General features: G+C 44.6%; 1 long non-coding RNA gene across 1 annotated transcript; it reads left to right on the plus strand.

Annotated features, from left to right (window-relative positions):
- The first annotated feature begins 3,702 nt into the window (after nt 1–3,702).
- On the plus strand, nt 3,703–7,783 carry LOC146433162 (uncharacterized). The gene is made up of 3 exons (XR_014854010.1): nt 3,703–3,817; nt 5,687–5,825; nt 6,120–7,783. It is a non-coding gene; the product is annotated as an uncharacterized LOC146433162 (long non-coding RNA).
- The last annotated feature ends 9,886 nt before the right edge of the window (nt 7,784–17,669 follow it).

Genomic DNA, 17,669 nt, shown 5'->3' on the forward strand with positions numbered 1-17,669 from the left:
TCTGCTTTGCTGGGCTGTCTTCACATCACTGCTTTAAATGTTTGTTCTGTGGAGGAAAATCACTGCAGGTTCCAGATGTAGGTGTTTACAGAGGGATTCTGTTTCACAGCAGTGCTGTGCATGATGCTCTCTCTGTTTGCCTGCTCCCAGTGTGTGAGATGATTCACCTGCTTCTGCACTTTCCTTTCTGCATAGCAGATTTTATTAACCCCCAGAAAGCTCTATTTGGAAGCTGGTTTTCCACCCCAAATTGAGGTCTCACTATTAACAATCTTTTATGAGCATGGAGCAATTCATTCCATTGCTGATTCCTTTGTCACCTCTTCTTCACCTGGGATAAAGTCAACAATAGTGAGAGAAGGAAGTGAAAGGACTGGAAGAATCAGAGGAGGGGGAAAAGGAGTATTCTGTGATGACTCTTCATGAGATACATGCATTTGGTAATTTGCTAAAATATGTCTGTAACGTTTTGTAGTAAAAAAAACGTTAAATGAAAGTACAGTTAGCTCTGGACTTAACCTATCAATTTGTCCTTGGATTTAGGGCTAGCTCAGGGCAACCTTCCAGTTTTGTGCTTCAGGCCCCTCTCTATCTGCTTTACTGGCAGGTTGCACTGCACTGAGGACAGCTCTGGTAGACACAAAAAGAGCAGGACCTTCCATGGAAGAAGTGATTCCTAGGAGGGCCAGAGAGCTGAGTTTCAAAAGCACCATGTTCCCAAAGAAAGGCCAAATTTTTCAGAAGGGCTGAACAACAAGCACTCCTGCTGTGACAGATGGCTGAGTATTTCAAAAGATCTTGCTATTAAAGCTGGCTGGAGATTGTCTATTCTCTTGTTTTTGACAGGAACTTGGGTTTTCTGTTAAAACACAATAATAGTGCAGAATGGGCAGATTTTCCTTTCAGCATTCTATTTTTATGTAAGAGTTTTAATTGTTTTGGTCAGGGAAACTCTCACCCCCATCATACATTGATTCACAATCACTGTGCTGGAGAGCCATGGGATAGACAGTTCCCATAGTCTGATCCCTGCTTCTGACCCCCCAGTGGCAATGGAGCTGTTCTGGAGCTCTGGACAAACACAAGTGTGCTGTGTGTGATGTGCTAGGCAGAGCACTGGAGTGCACTGCTTCCAGACAGGTTTTCTTGGATTTCCCTGTAGGTTTCCTAGAGAGGGTAAAGCTTTGAGATACTTGATTTGGGATCTTGAACATGAGTGGGAGAATGTCTTCACTTGTGGTTGCTCACAGGTAGGATTGGGAAAAGGCAAGCTGTGTTTGTGTGTAGCTGGACATGCAGAAAGTGGGATCTTGGAACTTGAAACTCTTTCTCAAAATGTGCACTTTAATATTTCCATGGTTTAGCCTTCCCATCCATAAACAGGAAGTAAATCTTCATCATCAGTGAAAGACTTACAAAGTTCAGTTTTTATACAAGCAACTTTGGAGAAGCAGAAATAGAAAAAATCCTTTTATTCCATCTGAATGTCTCAAAGCTCTTTTAAACTGTTAATTAATTGAGCAATCATAATGATGTGCCAATGGGGATGAAGGGGGAGGAATAATTTACAGGTGGGGGAAATGAGGCATGAATGACTTCCTAGCCTTACCTGTGCCATGCTGTTAGTCTGTGTCAGATCCAGACAGATACCTTCTGTCCTGTCTCCTTTTGCATCTGTGATGGGTGGCTGGGAACATCAGCTTCCCCTCCCTGCTTCCTCCTCTTCTTCTGTAGGGAACCCATCTCCTTATCCCCAGGCTGCTGTTCCATGGAAGCACAAGGAGTCCAATTCCCAAGTTCCAGCCACTGAACAGGACACAGCCAGAGAGCCAACTCCACTGCAAGGAAATGAAACTTCTGGGTGCTCTTAGAGCAATGGCACATTCTGCCCTGCCTTCCTCCTCCTGACCTTATGCACAGCTGGATTATGGTGTGCTGTACACCTTCCACAACAATTCAGGTTATATCGTTGCTGCACTGAGCACAGTGGCTCAGGAATATCTGACCTGGCTCAGAAATACCAGCTCACCTCTGAGAAGAAACAGAGCCCCTTTGACCCTGTCTTGTTCTTGTCTGAGCTCCTGTATTGAGGTCAGTACACTTTTGTAGAAAAAACACGGAATCTTCTGGCATATATAGAATAAATGAGCACAAGGTAAATTCAAATTATTTAAAATTTATGGAATAAGAAAAAACTGCTGCTTAGGAAGATACCCAGTGCACCATTTCATCTACAGTTTGGCTGAGAATCCTGTTTAAACTTAGTTCTTAAACACAGCTGTGAAACTCGTGAAGATGTCATGTCAGTTGCTCACCCAACAACCTTGAAAGCCTCCTGGGAAGGTAATCACAGCACCAATAGTGAGCAGTAACTCTAATAGGCTGCTTTGCTTCGCTCCTCTGGCTGCTCCTTTCAAGCTCCTGCAACTCCAGACATGAAGTTTTTCTTCTACCCAATGTGGTTCCAACTGCTTCTCCCTATCAGTTATTCATATCTGAAAGGGAAAGGAAATATACTGACAAAAATTGCTGGTCCCTGGAACACAAATTATTTTTTTAATTGACAGGGCTTATGGTTACCTTCAGACATAGCTTTTAAAGTAGCTTTTAGCTGGATGACAGAGATAAGCCCTCCAGGAAAACGCAGTGGTAAAGCAGTGGGTCATGAGAAGTATTTTGTTCTCTCTGTAGTCGTGTTTTCCATTCTTTTTCAGTTTATGTATCTTGTAAAAATTTCCTGGTAAATCTGCTACCTTCTATGTGGTGAATTTAAGCCTATTGATTTGTAGCTGTCCTAATTGCATTTTACAGAACCCCTGCTGCCTCTGGGACCAGAGCTTGAAAAGTCCTGTTTAGTGAAATGGATTGTCTTCCACAGGTCATTGACACCCTATATTCTGCCTTATCTAAATTAGGCAGTCTCCAGTATTCTCTGATCTAATCCCAAAAGTAGCGGGTGTGTGTTATGTGCAGATATAATGCTTACACATAAATTTATATTGAGCAGTTATTGGAAAAGGAGCTGAAAGCAAGCAGAGCTTGCCCTCCCAGCTCAGTGCAAAGGCAGGATGCAGTGCCTGCTAACAGCTGGCTTTTCTGCAGCTCGGCAGGTGATGGAGTTCCCACCACTTGAGGAGCCCACTGCCAATGGTTAGCACATGCTGTTGTGAGAAATCTCATCAGTCAAAAATGTCTCATAAATAATTTAGAGGAAAGCAATTAGCACACACAGCTGTAGCTGTTTGCAAAGTCACAGTTATACCTGCCAGGGCAATCTGGAAATGGAAATTTCAAAACCGTTTCTTCAAGTGGCCAGAACAGTCTAGCTTGGAGCTAGGGCTGATGGGTAGTTGTTGATGAGTAAGGAGTAAATTGCACTTTCATGTCTTTTTATGTGTAATGAAATCCAGGATAGAATTTTAGTATTTTGTGCATTTTGGGAAAGGGATCAAAGGGATGCATAGTTTTAAAAACTCCAGCAGTTAAGGCCTTATCCTTTCAGAGGCTCTGCAACGCATTCAGCTTCAGGGGGTGGGGAGGGAGGGGGGCAGATTTTAACAGAGACTTGGACATGCATTTTGAAGGCATCAGCTAGTTAGAGTTTGTCTATGTGTACAGCCTGCTCAGAGATGACAGGCAGGACGAAAAGGAGGAAGATACTGTTTGAAGTATCTCATCTGAGTATGCTTGCCTTGACAGATCGATGAGAGCAAATTGTTTGAGGACTTCTGGGTAATGATAAAAGGGAGGGGAACCTGCTCTATAAGAATCTCAAGCAACTACAGGGGAAGGTGTGAAAACAGATTTGTTTGTGCAGGTGAGTCCTGAGAAGGGGTATCAAACAGTAAATCTAGGGATGACACCAGGCTGTGTACATAGGGCACATGTAAATATATTCTAGGAGAGGGTTAGAAGTCACCTACCACTATACTGGGACAAGGGGATGGACAACATCACCTTGCAAGCTCCTCCCAGCATTTCTGATACCTGTGCATTCAGTCATGGTATCTCTGCTAGCTGAATGCCTAAAACATGTTCATCTTCACAGGATCCCCCTTGGCTAGGGAATTATTATTCTTATGTTACCAACTGGAAACTAAATCACAGTATGTTACCACATGAGGCAATCCCAGTCCTAATCTCTGAGATTCCTTCCTCTTCCTAAGAGGAAGTCTGACACTGCATTGTGAAAAAAGCATTCAAATGGGGGCTGTTCATAGTATGGATGCTACAAAGCATTTCAACTAGGCAGGAAGACCATCTGAATTAGAAAAGACTGGAGATAGAATCTGTAGCAGTGGCATTATTTTATTCTGGGATTCTCCTGCACAAAACTACATCCCAGTTCCCACTGTTGTCTGCACCATTTGACCCATTCTTCTAAATCCAGCTGCCATCACCTGGCCAAGAAAGTAGCAGAGAAGCCCAAGAACCTGCCTGCCACTTTCAGGTGGCCAAGACCTCCATCCAAGGAAAATTCCATGGGTGAGGTTTAGACAGTAACCAAAAGCAGCAGCTGCTCACTGAGGGTGAGCTGGATGAAAATCCCTGCAGTTAGTCAAAAGGCTGCCCCAGCTGCTCTGGCCTCACAGAGACAAGCAAGACCTCCTGAAAGTGATATTAATTGGAGTCTATCTAGAAATCTCTTACAATAGATTTTGTTTGACTGCAATAGGAACTTTAATACATTATTGAATACATTACGGCAGCACACCTTCCTGGACTGCATAATGATTAGCTGTTAGTGTGTTTTGGTAAGAGGCTCAAGTATTTCATTTGCTTAGTTCTTTCAAGTTTTTTATACTTACTAGCTTTTAGAAGAAGTGGGGAATGTGAAGAATGTCCTTCAGAACTGCAGATGAATAATTGCTCAACAGCCAGAACTTCAGTAACTTTGAAAATCTTTCTTGAACAGAAATTCAGCCTGGGGTGAATCACTGGTCACTGAGGTGAATCTGGAGTATTTTGTGGTTTATCTTCTTGTGAGTTAATCCAACTTTATTCCAATTTAACATATTAGCTAGATCGGATCATTGTGTGGCTCTTCTTAAGCCAATTTAGAGCATTTTATAAGATTCTAAATCACAGTATCTTCTGGACCACAAATAAATGTTCAAGAAATGTAAGTTAAAATAATTATCTAACAGGCTTTAAATGAACATCTTTCCCTCCTATCCAGAGAAAAGTGAGTGCAGAATTTGGATCACTACCCGTAAAAGCCTGTAGGAATATTTACAGGTATTCTTCTTGAAACAAGTTTAGCCTTTGATCTTTATAACATTATTGTGAGTATGTATTGACAGCACTGCAATGCAGAAATTTGAGAAACTACTAAAAATCTCAACTAGGTCAAATAAGGATGAGTTGGGATTTCATTCAAAACAATAGGCACAATGTTTTCATAATTCAAGAAAATATTCATTGTATGGGAGAGATTACTTCTGTTTTTAAAAAAGGGATTTTCTGGCTACAGGGTTTGGCTGGGTTTTGCCAGTGACTGCAGTGTATCTGAGAGCAAACAGCTGCCTTAGATGGTATCTTCTGTGTCCAGAGAGACCTGCACATCCCTGTTCTGGGAGCTCTGGACTCTGGATTGGGATGCCTCTCCATTGTCTTTGATGACAAGTTAGGGAAGAAACTGTTTTTCACTAAAGGTAGATTCATCTCCCTCACCTTTGACTTGTAGGAGCTGTCTGTGTGTGTCCACAATGAATGGAGAAGGAATGGTTTCTTCACCTGAAGATTCATCTTCTAATCTAGATCTGATGACTTGCCACTGGAGGAGAATATACTTTGCTGTTCATTTCAGAAGTCCTGGCAGCAAGGTCAGACTGGATGTCTCCTTTTGCAGTCAATTTTGGTTAATACCACAATGTATTTAAGCACAGTAGGATCCCTGATGTTTTTTGTGCTAGAGCAACTTCAGTAACACTGTACAGGTTTAGCTTGGGCTTTGCTTTTGTGGGGCTGTTTTTTTATTTTGGTTTTTTGGGGGGAGTGTTTTGTTTTTGTGGGGGTTTTTTTGTGGGGGATGTTTTTTTTGTTGGTTGATTGGTTGGTTTCTTGTATACTCAAAGAGCACAAGGCATCCTTTAATGAAACCTGTTTTCCCTTTTTAGTCTCAGCCATTAGCAGTAATCCATGATCTTAAAACTTCAACACTTATCAGTGTGAAGTTGGAGTGATTACAGTCACTTGCCACAGGCTAGCCACTGCTGGATGCCTTTCAAATGCAAGCAACTGATGCTTCAAACTACTAAAGTTCCTTATTCACCTGAGGCTCAGCCCAGCACAGGAATCTTTCACTGGACTCTAACATGAGAGTTTACCTTTGTTTTAAAGACACAAACAGACGAGATTAGAGGTTCGACTCTTTTGGCAGTGACACGTGGCTTTTTCTGCAGGTGTTCCAAGGGCTGTACAGAAACAGAGGTTGTGTCTGAACACTTTCAGATGCCTCTATGTGATGTGTCATCTGCTTGGCTTTTAAAAATTCCAAGGACACAGAATGAACTGATGCCTCTGAGGCAGAGGCTGACAGTAAGTGCTGATCTTCTGCTGCATCTCTTGAATTACCTAAATCGGACCATGGCTATGTTTATAAGATGATAGTTCCTGCATTGGAGTGGCCCCGAGCTTGGGTTGGGGCATTCCCCTTTCACTTGTAACTTCAACTCAGAAAATGTGCCCAGGTCTGAATAACACACTTGTTATCACAAATATTTTCTGTAAGTTCCAGGGTTCCAAATGTACTGCCTAGATTTTTTTTTTTTAGTAGAGATGAATAATCCATTTTATTTGTCAGTTCAAATTTGAAAAGCAAAGTTCATTTTGTGTCAAAAGCCTTAGGTATGGGAGCTCAGCTCCAGATGATATTGCATAAATGTCTTGATAGGACACTGGGAAAGGCTGACAACCTTGCCTACGTCATTTTGAGCTCCCCATTTGACCTTACTTTCTCCTACTGGATTCTCCCAGGCTAAGAAAAATCCATAAACACAATTGCCTTTCAATGGTCTGAAAACATGTACGAAGACCCCTGCAGCACTCTCATTTCTCTCTGAAGATGGTCTCAGCTTCTCCAGCCTCTCCTGATAACAAAGATATTCACTGACTTAAACATCCTCATTTCTGTCCTGCAGTGCATGTTCTGCATCCTTCTCCACGTACATTTCTGCAATAACTGTAGCTATATCCTGCTTTAGAAGGAGTTTGGTAATTACAATAACAGTATCATTTGGGGAAGCTGATAATCAAATCTCTGCTGGTTTATACCTCTTATTCTTTCAAGTTACAAGAATTGCAACAACAGCTTGGTCCTTCTTCTAATTTATTCCTTATTCCATTTCACTCTTTTGTTTCTGATGAGACAACCCCTCACAATCTGACATGAGTGAAAGCCAGCAGAGTGTCAAAAGCAAGTCCCACGTCTGGCTGCCAAGCAAAGACAAAATGTACCAGTAGGATGCTGTGCAGCAGCAGGACTTCCAGGAGGCAGCTTTCTCCCAGATCTTGTCCCTGGTGTGTCACTGCTAGAGGGAACACAACCAACATGTTTTAATGAACACTACTGGCAGCTGACTGGAAAAGAAGAAACTGTGTTTATTCTTTCTGTAACACCGTTTGGACTAGTGCCATTTATACATGTTCAAGGGGGATTCCAACCTACCCTTCCAGCCTTGACCACTTCAGCCCCTGCCTCTGGTGGTTCCTATGCAACTCTAGAGAAAAATTGTTGGGTATTGCTTCTCTGGGTTTTTTTGGTTGTTTTGGTTTTTTTGTTGTTGTTGTATTTTTGGTTTTTTGTTTTGTTCTTTGGGGGTTTTTTTGGTTGGTTGGTTGGTTGGTTGGTTGGTTTTCTTGTGTTTGTTTTTTTGTTTGGTTGGTTTTTTTGTGTTTGTTTTTTTGTTTGGTTGGTTTTGGTCTTGGTTTGGTTTTGTTTTCTCCATGTGAATAAATTCAAGCATTCAGTTTGCAGTGAGCCTCATGCATAGTTGTAGTGGCATAACAGGAGACAGTGGAAGGGAACAGAGATGTAGAAGTGAAAAAGAGTGACTGGAAGCAAGAACTTCCTCTGCTGGTTTCACTGCCTAAATAAACGTGAGAAATTGTACCTAGAACTAGCTTCACATTACCTGCTGAGCAGCTGGTGAGCTACAGAGCACAGCAGTGGTTACCTGAATATTTTCTGGGTTTCAGAAGTGGGCTCTACAGCCTGTGCTGGTACCATGACGACACTGCCTGTGGTACCTGGAATAGCTCATTTAAATATAGCCTGTGCATGAGCTCTGGTCTCTGCAGACATACAGCAAGATATAATTATGGATTTTCCAAGTCCAAAGCTAAACACTAGGTTAGGGCTGTGTTTCTTTCACTTCCACAGTGCCTTTTGCTATTATATCTGGAGCCTGTTGACTTCAATCTGTTTGTTTTTAAAAGACACCTGCAGGGCAGGCAAGCAGCCCTGTCTGCGTCTGTAGAGTGAGATCTGAGAACATACTCAAAAGCAGCAAGAATCACCTGGGACTTTCCTGCTCCACCTGTGTGAGGGCAGCCAGCAGAGCCACAGCAAAGCTGATGGGCTGTGTAGCTCCTCATCCTTCAGCACAATGCTGGGTATCTGCACTTCACCACTTGAGGATGGCCCAAGCTATTCTGACTTGCACACAGAGAGGACAGAGAGCAAGAGCATTTTGTGCCCTGCAGCCTGGGCTAGGAGGTGACCACTGTGGGGAAAGCACTGTCCTGAAATTCTAGATACAGGGTGGTTCACACTAGGAGTTTGTGGTAGAGCAGAATGTTGATGTTAATGCACATCATCCTCAATCACTAAGCATCCTCTCTCCCCCATGAAAATTAGCCTTCCCTCTTAAATCCTTGTCAATGCTGTAATTATGAAAGTAGAGATATTTTAAATGTAGTGCAGTAAATGTGCAAGTTGTGGTAGCTTCGTGCTTTAAAAGCTCTGCCTGTATTTATATAATTGGGTTATAATCATAGAGGAGGAACTGGAAGCCTCACCCTGCAGTGACAGAAATGTCAGAGGTGCTCTCACCCCCACCTCTGCCAGAAGTTGCTGTGGGTGAACTGTGCAGGCCATGGAATAGCCCTAAACAGGCTATAGAAGTCTACCTTTAAAATGTGGGGTTGGGGTTTTTTGATCAGGTCACTTTGCAAATCCAATTTGGAGTTTGCTACATACATTATATGGACAGTCCTTGCTTTGGGGTAACCAGCATGTACTAAGATGTGCAGCTGGAAAATTGGCAACCTCTTAAATGAAGTTTGTGCAGATCTACATGGCTAGAGTGACATAAGCCTTAATCTTTATAGAGTCCATTGAACTTGGCAAGAAGAAATGCCACTTTTACTTTATTGTGAAATAGAAGTCAATGTTGAAATTCTAGAAGATTCACCTCTGGGATATGCAGAAGTTATCTTCTTTTCAGAAGCTGCTGTACACTTGTCCTGGGAGGAATTAATGAGCAAGTAGGGGTGGAGGCAGCAGAATCCTGGGCAGGGTGTGAGCACATGGGGTGGCCATGGGGATGTTCAGCAGGGCCAGAGCTGCCATGACTGACCAAGATTCTCTTCATTAACTGGGCAGGGTCTGGAAGTACTGAGGCAATATTACATAGTGGGGCTGCTTCCTCTCAGGGGAGCTTGGGCTATATCTGTTTTATTATTGCTTCCTTCCCACCTCTTGTACCCCTGCGCTATAGAAGGATTTAACCTCATGAAACTGCTTATGGCCTGGAAAAACTTCAGACTTCCAAGGTATGGGCCAAAGAGTAGTCACATTCCATCATTATGTACATAGTTATGTTCAGGTTAGAGTTCGCCTGCTGTGAACGTACCTTTTTTCTTTTTTTAAACTTTTTTTACTTCACTGTAATTTAGCAAAAATCTTTTCCATGTATTTAATGACAACTATGTGCTGAGACCTACAGATATTTCTGCCAGTATAGTCTTTACATCACAACTCGAAGTTATGTGAAGGAATGTGCGAGTTCTTTGGAGTGGTCCTTCATTTTATTCTGATTCAGAAGTGGAAAAACAGGCAAGGACAACAAAGAACAAATTTAATTTTCCTTCTTAAACCCTGCCAGTTCGAACAATCTCTTGCTGAGTTTCCTGATGTGGCTATTCACATTCTTTCTTGAATTCAGACTAGCTGTTAGCAGCCTCCAAATAAAACATGGTTATATGGAGATTTACCTTGGCCCTGTTCTTGCTTGGCGACATGAGACACAGAGAGCAGCCAACTGGTTCAGCTCATGCTGCATGTCCTCTTCCAGCAACTGCTTCCTGTACAAGCCCACTGCTCTCCAAATTAATGGGATTGTTGCTTTAGCTCAAGATGTAGGAGATTTAATTCTGGTGTTTGTGTCAGCGATCAATGAAGTCAGGAAACTGCCTTTACAGAGCATTCAAAAGCCCTTTTATTCCGAAAGAATCAAATCCAGGCTTCTGTTAAATGCAGTAAAGGCTGCCATCATTAAAACATTGAGGCTGCAAGTTTGGCCACAAAAATGTTACCGTAATGCAGTTGGTATTCAGTCCTTTTTGTCAGCGTTGCCAAGTCTGGCTTTTATTTATTTATTCATTTTCACAAGTCTCATGTTTTTCAGGCATTCCATAAAGCCTTGGTGTTTACAGGCATCTTACTCATCTGAGAATCTCAGCTTCCAGTTTTTAAAGATCTGCTATTAGCCCTCACGGACAGGGAGGAAACAGGAACGTGTGATAAGGCTGATCCTCACAGGCAAAACCAGAAGGCTCATAAAACCCCACATTTAAAAAGTCAAATCATGATTTTTTAAGAGGATCTCATGAACTTGGGCTCCCATTTATGTGTCTCAAGTGCCTGGAGTAGACTCTACTAATGATTGCCTGGGTCAGGCCGTGATTCGAGTGCAGAAGTGCTGTTAGCTGCAGAGAGTTCTGCAGCACTCAGATGGATTGGAGGAGGAATCCTCTTTCCATTTATTATATTCTGTTTTAACTTCATGGCCTGAGCCTTGCCCTGTGCACCCTGTTTACTGCGTGTTTCATAAAGGCCAGAGGACTCATCCTGTTGCTCCGAAACTGCTTAGCCCATCTTTGGCTGGATTTACTGCTCAGGAAGAACAAACGGTTGCTTAGGAAAGTGCTGTATTTAACGAGAAAGCCGGGCTGGGCTTTTTTTCAAACAAACAAATAAAAGCCAGCAACTTTCAGCTTGGCATGGACTTTGCCGTTTTGTTTGTTGCATCACCCCATTGTCCTCTCTATCCTTTCTTTTTTTAAATTTCTTTGTTACGGCATTTCAAAACCCCCAGCCTGGATGCTGTAATTCCTGAAGGAATGCACAGCATAATGAATACTGCATGATCACAAAACAGTTCACCTCGTGCAAAGCTGTAGCAGAAAACGATGCATCGTGGCTGTTTCCCAATCTTCCCTGCTTCACTGGTTTCTTTTATTTGCAGAAATTCTTTCAGCTTCTCCTCACAGGGGCTACCCAGCGAGAGGAAGTGTAACCTTTCTCCACCCAGCAACAAAAATGCAATGGTTTTGGAGCACTTCCCATTTCCATGACGTCTCTGTACAACACTGCAGAAGTTAAACTGGCCTGAAGCTTCTTCCCCGGGCTGCAGGGAGGGGAAATGGGGTACAGAGATGCTGGATGACCCGCAGGGCACACATGGAGAAACAAGCCCTGCCTCGCAGAAGCAGCAGCAGCTTCGCCAGACTGCTGGGGCCAGAGTTAACAGCAGAACATTTTAATTTGGGGGGTTTTAGCAGCAGTTCCATATATCGAGATATTAATTAATGGTTTATTTTAAAAGGTCAGGTTGTTGAGTTTCTTATTTTGTAAATTAGGTTTTTGAGAAGCACTTCCGCAGAGCGAGATATTAATTACCGGTTTATTTTAAAAAGTCAGGTTGGCATTTTTAATTTCCGCGGCCGCCCCGGGCTCAGCGGCGGCCGGGAGGTCCCGGCGGGCCCAGGGCACCAAGAAGGGCCCGCATGGCCTGGAGCACCGCCTGGAGCACCGCGGCTCACACAGCCCGGGCTGCCCCGCGGAGGCTCCGCAGACAGCGCTGGCGGCAGGGGGAGCGGCGGGCCGGGTGGGGCTGAGCCCCGGCCCTGCCCGCGGCCGCCGGCCCTGCCCCGCTATGCTGTGCTGCGCTGCGCGGCGCTCGCTGCCCGGGCGGGCCCTGCCCCGCTGTGCTGTGCCGTGCTGCGCTGTGCTGGCTGCCCAGGCGGGCCCTGCCCCGCTGTGCTGTGCCGTGCTGCGCTGTGCTGGCTGCCCAGGCGGGCCCTGCCCCGCTGTGCTGTGCCGTGCTGCGCTGGCTGCCCGGGCGGGCCCTGCCCCGCTGTGCTGTGCCGTGCTGCGCTGGCTGCCCGGGCGGGCCCTGCCCCGGTGCCGCCCGGCCGCTCCCCGCCCGTCGCACGGCTGACGCGGCGGCGCCGGCGCAGCTCCGGCCCGAGAGCGGCGGGGGCGGAGCGCGGCCCTGGCGGCGGCCGGGCTGAGCCGGGCGGCGCCGCGGGCGGAGGTGAGCGGGGGGCGGCGGGCGGCGGCGGCGGCCCCGGCCAGCCCGGAGCTCGACCCGCGGCCGCGGAGCGGAGGGACCCGGGCGCTGTCAGTGCGGGGCCGCGGGCGGGCGGGCAGAGGCCGCGGGGCGCCGCGTGTGGCTGCGCTGCCTTCCGGCCTCCCTGCGCTCCGGCCTGCTGCCCTGCCCGCCCCAGCTGTGCGGGGCTGCCGCGGGGCTGTGACTGTGGCTGTGGCTGTGGCTGTGACTGTGGCCGGGCCGGCGGGACTCGGGGACAGCCCAGGGACGCTGTGCCCTGGGCAGCATGGGGAGGCTCCCGCTGGCTACACGCTGTGAGCGTCGGGGCGTTGATGGGGTTGGGAAGCTGTAGAAGGGAATATTCAGTTGTTGCAAGACCCTTGTTTTTCCTTCGTTAGGCTCTCGACCCCGCTCCTCTGCCCCCAAGTTTGTATTGCTCCCGGAGGCTCCCAGTCTCCCTGCAGTGTAAGCAGAGCGCTTATCTCCTCCAGTGCTGTTTGCTCTCCCCTCCCTCAGTCCTTCCAAGCTGGGCTGTGCTGGTCGGGAGGGATGGGGAGCTCAGCAGCAGCAGCTGTGGGCGCTGGGACACGGGACAGGCACAGCAGAATGTGTTCCTCAGCTAAAGACTGGGTTTAACTAACGTGCTGTACCATTTCCAAGCTCCAGTTGTTCTAGCCCAGACTTCTAGCTCAGAAGAGAGATGAATTGCCTTTGGTAATACCCTCATCTTTACTTATTTTTGTATGTTGCTAACACAAGAAGAGAAGTCATCTGTAAATGGTGCAGGAAAATGTGATAATACTTGTGCAAATACACTCTCTCTTAAGGAAGGTCTTCAGAAAGCATCAAGGAGACCCTTGACCTCAGACACATGCAGGGACCTCAAATGAAGTAACAGTTTCTCTTCCCTTCACAGAGCTTGGACAGCAAAGTTTGATAGACTTTGTTTCAGCTACTTCCGTGTTTCTGCCTTGCAGTGGTATTCAGAGAGGAAGGGACAAAGCTTGAGTCATATTTCATTAAAATCAGTCTAAAACCTGAAGATTTAAAAATACTTATTTCCTTACACCTTGCTTGTACAAAAGGATCTTTGGGTTCTTTAATCTAGAAAATGTTCATCTCTGATTTGTGACAGTATTTCTCTTAAATGTTCTGTTACCTAATGTCCATACCTTCATTAATCTAGTTTAGCCTAAAGGAGGGTGTTTCTGTAAATAAATAATATAATCTTGCCAGAAATAAATCTAGTAGATGAGCCAGCTAGGTGAGACTGTGAGTTAATTCCCAGAAGTGCTGATTGAGAGGAGTCCATGGTAACTGTAGGAGTTGAAGCCTTGCAGTGTGACCATGAGGTCACCAGCTGCATGCCCTGCTGTGTTCCTGTGAGTCAGTAACTTTGGACTTTGGCTATTTCTGTATGGTCTTGTGCTAATGAGTTATGTTTTGTCAAAGTGCCTTTCCCTAGGGCTTGCTTCACCTCTGGGACAAAATGTTTGTTAAACAGTCCACAGAACTGTGCTGGTCAGAAGAGAAAGAGAAGAGGAGATAGTTGCCAGTGCTGTGAGTCTGCTCCTGCATGTGCTTATTGAGTCGTTTCAGACTTCCTGACCTTATCAACTTAGCTCTGGCCACGTGGTGGTTTGAACAGAGACACCCTTCCCCAGCTTCCTCTCTCTCCTTCCAATTTTGGATTCTGCTTGGGGGAGGGAGGGCATCTTCTTGCACAGCATAGCTGAGCACCACAGTCCCAGGCTGGCTTTCTGTTTCCTGCTTACCTCCTTGTCCTTGAGAGCTGCCCAGATCTCCACTGGGAAAGGCTGAACTCAGTGGATGTTGCAAGAACTACCTCCTGTGGGAGCAGGTGGTGCATGAGATACTCCCGCCTGCACAAGGCCACGCTCTCAAGGCTGTTTGCTTTATTTACATTGCTGATGCTCTTAAAAACAAGCTTCTTTTATTAGAAGAATTTCCATGTGTCTGTTGATCCACTGGGCACCCTGACACAGCCCTAGATGGCTTGAGGTGATTGATCTAAGCATGAAGGAGCAGCTGTTCTGCAGTGCTGTGAGTTTGTTCTGCCCTTGTGTGGACAAAAGGTTTCTGTGGTCTGACAGTTCAGATGTCAGCTGGAAACCTTTGGTAAGGTCTTGTCAGCAGCATTTGCTGGGACTGCCTTTCCCATGTATGTGCTTTTCAGTTAAAACCTGGGGTCTCTAAACCTGCCAAAAATAAATAGGACTGCAAAGAGCTAACCACTGTGAGTGGTTAAACTAACAGGGTTATAATGGGTGAAAAATACGAATGTACAGTGTCTTTCAAAGTACTCCAGTGAAGGTGATGTAAGTTGCAGCTGGGTAAGTTGCAAATGGAGAGAGCTGCTAATTGATCTAAGGAAAATACAGTGTGTGTGTGCACTGAATTTGTTACTCATAGAGGATTGAGGGCCTCATGTTCCTCCATTCCTGTGCAAGTGTGCAGTGCTTGATGTCAAGTTGCTACAGTCATGTTTGCTTGTAGTTTACCAGAGCTCTTGGGATAAGTCTATTCTGAAAATTGGGTGGCTCCCAAACACATTTTTAAAAAATCCGAATACAAAGCATATTTATAATAGAATCTGCCGTTAATACAGAGGTGTAACAGTTTGGGGTTGTCTTCGTCCAGTGCAAACAAGGTTGTGCCTTTTAGTATTTAACCGTTTGCAGATGGTATGTCAAACACAGCTAAAGGGGTGAGTTAAGGTAAATTTCTTTCACTTTTAGTCTTTGGGACATGTACATCTTCTGCATTTTGGGTTTGAGGTTTCCTGGAGTAGAACTGGCAGCATCCCTGCACAGTGGAGGTGTGGCTTACACTAGCCAAATGGCTCTGTTAGTGGTGCAAGTTCCTCAGTTCAGAGGTTTTTCATCTCTGTCAATGGATGGGGCAGGTATTTCACTTTCTCTTCAGGTTCTTAAACTTTGGGTGGTGCTTGCTTTATTTTTGTTTTTACATTGCTTGCTTCAGTTCCTTTCCTAGCAGTGGATTTTTAAGCTGTCCTTTTGCCTTGCTGGTTTATGGTGCCAGGTGAACCCAGTGATACTCCAGTGTAGCACTGGTAGAAAGCAAGTTCTTCAAGCAGCATCTTTAATTAAATATTTTTTTGTGGATTATCTTTTGGCGCTCTAAGTAACGCTGCTGTTAGAAAAGTCAACTGTTTCAGCTCCTAGGACTGGGATTAACTGCTCCTTGGAGGCCTTTGCTTTAAGGGGATCCAGAATCAAAACTGATTATTTTTGAAACGGGAGAGGGGAGGGCAAGAAAACTTTGCTTGGATTAAATAGCTTGCTCAGACTTTATTCACACTTTAAGGAGCAACCTTTTTATACGGAAGATTTTATAATGTGGAGAAATTGGTGTGGGCATCACATACAAACATGAAATATTTTTTAATTCTGTAAGTTACAATGTGAAGCATTTTTTAATGATCTAAGTTAAAAAAGAAGTAGAAGAACAGGTAGTAGAGTAGGTTTCCTAACATCTTCCTTTATTGTAGTTTTAAGAAGCTAGATTTCATGACACCAATGAATAAATGATCTATTTCCATTGCTGTTGCAATTGTGTTGAAACTGTGTCACTCTTGTCTCAATTTAGGTTTGCCTCAGGTTCTTTTTGTTGTCAGGGCATACCTTTGCTAGAATCCAGTTCAGTGGTTTTCCCACTGTGATCATTAGTTCAGTCTCCTATGGGTGAAACAGCTGTAGGAATTTCAGCTCCCATGTAATCCCTGGCTATTCAGAAATCCAGTGGTGGCTCAGTCTTTTTCCATGGCTGAGGCAGTGTCCATGGACACTGTTGGACTTGGCTGTGAGAGAGCAAGGAGATAGATGATGACTCCAAATTGTTCAGGAGTGTTCTTAAAAGTGGCAGGTATATGGCACCTATTGCAGAGCCTGAGAAGATGAAATCCTTGCTTTCATCTGCTGTGCTCTCCTCGGAGTGCTCAACACTCTCTGTGTTGGCAGAAGCCCCCTGTGTATGGGGCTCTGTTGAGAATGTTGAGATTTGGCAGGGTTTGTTTGTTTTACCTGGATGAAGTGAGGTTGGAATAAGCTGTCCTAGCAAGCCTGTGGTTTGGCTGATGTTTACTGAGGCCACTCAAGGAACATTTTGTAGGTGCTGCACACAATAGACAGACATGTAGAATTCGTAGTGGAAAAGCAGGCATAAACTGCATCTAGGGTAGAGAAATATATAAGTGCTGGAAGAGCAAGTACAAGAAAATTGGTGGGATGAGATGTTAATTCCTGATTTTTCTGATAACTGAGTTGTGTGGTAATAGAGGATTACAAAAGAGCCAGGCCCTGTTGCAGTGCTTTTACACTGTTAAGCTGTGCTGTCAGTCAGTGGAGGTAGCGAGGTTTCATTTTAGGTTGTAAGTCCAGTGAATTCTGGATGGTATTCTGTATGATGGGAATATCTTACCCTAGTGATAAATTATATTCTTTGTCCTCTCTGCATTTCCACTCGCCTCTCCTCCATAAAAATAAATTAAAGAATTACAGCTGCTGTTTGTGTCTAAGATGAGTAGAGTGAAAAATGCAGAAGAGCTTCTTAAGACTTTGAATACCTGATTTTGAAGGTGTCATTCATATTTGCCTTAGAAGTCAAATTGTTAATGGTTTATTTTCATTTATAGACTCCTTTATTCTCAGCTACTCATGCCTATGTGTAATTATTAGGACAGACATGGCTAAGGCAAAACTTGTTATAATAGTCTGTAAGTCAGAATAAGTCTGATAGAGGGACAGGAAAAAGTCCATTTCTGAATTTGAGAAGAATAAAAACTGTTGTAAAACATAGGATGGGATGTACATGCTGAGGCAATTTGTGTGAAACATCCCATGTTGTGTGTGCTGCTCATGCCTTCCACTTGTGTTTCTGGATTCTTCTAACTTCTAATTAATATTTTTAGCTGTGTAGTGAAGTTAAACAGATACTACTATTCAGGCTTTACACTCTTGTATAGTCTCAGACATATGCTTACTGAACACTTTGAGATGCAGGTTTTTAGTGGGGAAAGGACTTTTTAAGAGGATTAACCGGTGTGTTGTGTTGGTACTGCTTTGTTAATGC

Source organism: Lichenostomus cassidix, chromosome 9 (assembly GCF_008360975.1).
Source record: "Lichenostomus cassidix isolate B80296 chromosome 9, HeHo_3.0, whole genome shotgun sequence".
NCBI lineage: Eukaryota > Metazoa > Chordata > Aves > Passeriformes > Meliphagidae > Lichenostomus > Lichenostomus cassidix.